The following is a 5,116-nucleotide window of genomic DNA, read 5'->3' as shown; positions in this document are numbered from 1 at the left end:
GCTGCCAGGGAGCAGAGAGCTCGAGGTGGAGGCCAGCTCTGGACAGACCTGGGAGTGTGAGAGCACAGGGAGCAGATGGAGTTGAGGACAAGAGTGGGGCTGAGCACAGGGTCAAGGGAAGCTGGGAGAGGTGAAGTTTGGGCTGAAGTGACTGCAGGAGAGCAGCCCACTCCTCGGGAAAGGCACTGCTGCAGAGGGGTGAGGATGTCACCAGAGCAGGAGTGGGGTTGGGTGGGAAGCAAGCCGGGCTGCGTTCCCACCATGTTTCAGACCAGAACAGCCACTGACCCGTCCTGACCGACCTCTCAGCACAACATCAAATCCCACCCTTGCAGCAGGCTGCAACTCACACTTGTATAAGGGCACTCAGTGCACCGAGAGCTGTGCAAAGGCTGAGCCTGCTGGGCTCCTGGCGGTGGCATTAGGAGATGGCACTGGGAGAAGGTCAGTGCGTGCAGAGCAGGCAGAAGCTGTCAGCACACAGCTCTGCTGAACGTCTGGAAGGAGGGCAACCACGGGGAGAAAAGAAACTGGCTCTGTTCAGGAGTTGACAGGAGATGCCCGATGCTGGGCGTTTGCAGTCTTCCAGGGAGGACAACCACCATCCAGGAGACTTGGCTGAAGCACATCCTGGACCGCTGCCATTGAGTTTTGGTATGGTGCAGAGCACACGGGAATTTCTGGGGCCCTGGGAGAAAAGTGGAGGTTGGCCTAATATTTTAAAAGGGGAAACAGGACGACGTGGGTAATTACAAGTCTGTCAGCCTGACATTGATCCCAGGCAAAATAATGGAACGGCTGATATGGAATGCAATGAATAAAGAATCAGAAGGGGTGATATAATTAATGCCAATCAACAGGGATTTATGGAAAACAGATCCTGTCAAACCAACTTGACGTCTTTCTTCCTGTTGCTTTTTTTTTTTTTTCTTTAAATCCAGGATTACAAGTTTCCCTAGTGAGGTAGAAGGGTTTGCTGAGGACACGGAGAACAGCAATGGGTCACCTGGGCACTATATGAGGTTTTCTTACAAAAAACAGGGAAAACCCAAACCACCACGTGGGGTGGTTTCAGACTGGAGAGGGCATGGGCTTGGCTGCACAGCAGTGAGCACGAACTGCCATTGCAGGGCTCTGCAGGGTACTCTTCCCCCAGGCAGGTCCCACCAGTAATGGGGAGGATGCACTGGGATGTCCGTGTCCCAGCAGTGCCCACCACGAGGAGAGAGGTCCTGCTGGGAAGTCACCCATGGTGCTGGGGGGCACATTGCGGGTGATTTGCAGAGTGGGGAGAACTTTGCACTAGGCTGCCGTGGAAAGGTCTAATAATGCCAGTGGAAAGGGACAATGTGAATAAAAGTTACGTTTCCTCTGTTGTTGCTCTCTGGCATTGCTTCTCCAGCGCCTGTGTCTTGTGCTGGATGGTGTAATATCTGGTCAGGGGCCCTGGAGAACACAGTCAAAGAGTGAAGGACCTTCTCTTGGTGAAAGCACATCCTGGCTTCACATCTCCTTCATGGCACAGACGACACGGAGGAGCAAGAGGCTGCGTGGCCCCATCTGGCTCCTGGCCCCACTATTTGGGAAACCTGTATGATCTGTCCATCTCTCTGCTGTGTGTGAAGGGGGTCCTTGCTCCTCTGGCCCCACGTGCAGCCACTGCCTCCTCCCCTGCCTCGCAGTTATAGCTCATGCAATGGTATTTAAGCCCCCAAACCCTTCCTGGTGTCTTTTGCTCCAGCCCTGATCGCGTCAGAACCAGTTCTGCCCCTCGTTCCTACAAAAAGCTGAGCTAACCTAAGTTCAGAGCTGAGCTAACCTCAGTTCAGAGCTGAGCCCCTCATCTGATGGCTTGCTGTGACCACCATGGCTTTGCCAGCCCTGCAACCTCTGCAAATGCTGCCAGAGGGAATCTTGTGTTATGTTGCCGGTTTCTTTACAGCAAGGAGTGCGTGGCTTCATGTCAAGCACAAATGCCTGTGGAAACACACAAGAAACACCTGCATCCCAGTGTCCGCCCCCAGATAACGCCCAGGTTATGCCCCCAGCATTTGAGCCCCATGTGACAACTGTGGTGACATCCCGTTGGGCCCTGGCAGCTCACCCGTGGCACATTCAGGCTGCTCCCACCTCTTGCCCACTCAGGACACAAATGCCACATCCCGTCCCAGACACCCTCCTGCCCCAGGGAGCTCAGCCACTGAAGAGGGACCCATTGGCTTTCCTCCAGCTGGGCAGAGGGGTTCCTCTGCAGCACCCCCTCCTCCAGCCCCACTGAAACAGACCCCACACTCCTACCTGTGGTAAGCTTGTTGGCTCTGAAGCAGTTGCTGGTGCAGGACACGCACCACAGCACCACTGTGCCAGGCCCCCGTGTGTCCCATGACAGCACAGTGCAAGGGATAGTGTCCTCTTGCACCCAGCCAGGCTCACTGTTGGGTCAGGGGCTGAAACCTCCCCCTGTGTTGAGCCACGGCAATTAGATTCTGCACTAATCGAGTTATCTGACGGGAAAGTCTTTAGAAGCTGAACTCTTTCTTCCCCTTTCATTGTTTTGCCCAGAACTGACCTGTAGGGACCACCTTACAGGGATGTGCCAGGCCTTTGGGAGCACTTCTGAGACATGACTGCCCTGCCACGCTGATGACTTTTTCTCCAAGTTACCAAAAGGCCATCCGTGGACAAGAACTGTGGGTGCCTCTAACCTCCTCGCCAGGACTAGAAAACAGCCCTGTTAGTCCTGTTTAGTCTCGGCACCACATCTCTCCATCTTTTAAATACCTCCAGGGATGGTGACTTCACCACTTCCCTGGGCAGCCTATTCCAATGTTTGATAACCCTTTCGGTGAAGAAATTTTTCCTAATAATCATCTTAAACCTCCCCTGCTGCAACTTGAGGCCATTTTCTCTTGTCCCATTGCCTCTTCCTTGGGAGCAGACACCGACCCCCACTTGCTACCCCCTCCTTTCAGGGCGCTGTAGAGAGCGAGGAGGTCTCCCCTCAGCCTCCTCTTCTCCGGGCTGAACACCCCCAGGTCCCTCAGCCGCTCCTTACCAGTCGTGTCCTCCAGATCCCTTACCAGCTCCATTGCCCTTCTCTGGACACGCTCCAACACCTTAATGTCTGTCTTGTCGTGAGGAGCCCAAAACTGAACACAGCACTCGAGGTGGGGCCTCACCAGTGCTAGGGACAGGGGGACGATCACTGCCCGAGTCCTGCTGGCCACACTATTTCTAGTACACGCCAGGATGTTGTTGGCCTTCTTGGCCAACTGGGCCATCTGCTCTGGCTCCTCTTCAGCTGGCTGTCGACCAACACCCCCAGGTCCTTCTCCGCCGGGCAGCTTTCCAGCCACTCCTCCCCAAGCCTGTAGCATTCATGGAGTTGGTGTGATTCAAGCACAGGACCTGGCACTTGGCCTGGTTGAACCTCACACCATTGGTCTTGGCCCATCGATCCAGCCTGTCCAGATCCCTCTGCAGGGCCATCCTGCCCTCCAGCAGATCGACATTCCTGCCCCACTTGCTGTTATCTGCAAACTTACCAACCCCCTCATCCAGGTTGTTGAAAAAGATATTAAACAAAACCCACCCCAGTACTGAGCTTTGGGGAATACTTGTGACCAGCTGCCAACTGGATTTAACTCCATTCACCACCACTATTTGGGCCCGGCTGGCCAGCCAGTTTAACACCCATCCAAGCCATGAGCAGCCAGTTTCTCCAGGAGAATGCTGAGGGAAATGGTGTCAAATGTTTTAATAAAGTCCAGGTAGACAACATTCACAGCCTTTCCCTCATCCATTAAGGGGGTCACCTCGTCATAGAAAGCGATCGGGTTAGTTCTCAGAGGAGTTTTAGCTTCTCCAATCAGCTTTGATGGACACTGGGGAGACTCTTGCATGGCCAAGCCCCCTTCTCAGGGCTGACTGAGGGGTATTAGAGCAGAGACCCATCTCTGCCCCTGAGCCGTGAACCACAGAGGTTTTTTTTCCCAACCCACTCTGACCCAAGACCCTAAATCCTTGCCCAAAATAGAAGCCACAGCCTTCAGTCACTTTGGCATTTTTTTTCCAAGGCAGGAAATAAATTCACTCACAAGAAGGGGAAGTTTCAGTCCAAAGGGCTCCAACAGCTGCTGAAAAAGGGGACTTCCAGACCAGTGGCTGGGGACTGCATTCAGGGAACCTCACCGGGGAGCGAAGGGGCTTGTGGCAGCGGGTGCAGGGCATGAGCACCTCCACGAGCTGGGCACTGTCCCCCACCACTGCAGTGGGCAGTGGTGACACTGAGGCAGGCTGTCAGTCTCAGAAAATACTGTTAAAAGACAGTAAATACATATATTTATAGACTGCCCCAGACGATGTCCAGAGGTCTGTGTCCAGGTAGGACTGCATGTATACCTCCACAGCCCAACCATCCCCGTGCTGGGTGCAAGCTCAGTTTCACCAAACATCATATCTTCTCCTTGGTGGCTCTCTCCCCAGGTCCCCTCAGCTTCACTGGTCCAGCTCTGTCCCTCCTGTCTCAGCTCAGACACATGTAAGCATTGAAGGCAGCAGCCCCGCCTTGTAATATTTAAAACAATTTTATTCATGAAAATATGCTGTACAATGCACTATACACAGTTCTTTACATTGCCACATACACAAACTCTAATAGCACGATCAAGAAAGTTACCATTGCCTACGATAGATGCGTGGTGAGAGATGACGCCTGTCAGAGACCCTCCCCCCCAGTCTGTACAGTTATAAATACGAGGGAAAGGACGGACCGAAAACTGCCGTATGAAGCAAACCGGTGGGGTCCCTTCGGTGTCCCCTCGACGCCGGCTCCTCGCTCTGGGCAGGGCTGGGGCTGGGTGGGAGCAGGGCTGGGAGCAGAGGATGCTCCTTGTCCCCAAAGGGTGTCCTGTGGGGTGGGGAAGGGGGGGGGCGACCGGGAGGGAGAGGGGGGTGATGGAGTGAGGAGGCTGAAGCCGAGAGAGGTGATGTGAGGTGGCCTGTGCTCGGGGACCTGTTTCCAGAGAGGGAACCTGGAGCCTCTGCCACCGCCGGACAGTGAAATAAAGCCCTGGTTTCCCCTTCCAGCAGCACCAGCAGTGGGGCGGTGGGGGAT

This window comes from Charadrius vociferus, unplaced genomic scaffold (assembly GCF_000708025.1).
Source record: "Charadrius vociferus isolate BGI_N301 unplaced genomic scaffold, ASM70802v2 scaffold459, whole genome shotgun sequence".
Taxonomy (NCBI): Eukaryota; Metazoa; Chordata; class Aves; order Charadriiformes; family Charadriidae; genus Charadrius; species Charadrius vociferus.
This window is presented reverse-complemented; position numbering follows the sequence as displayed.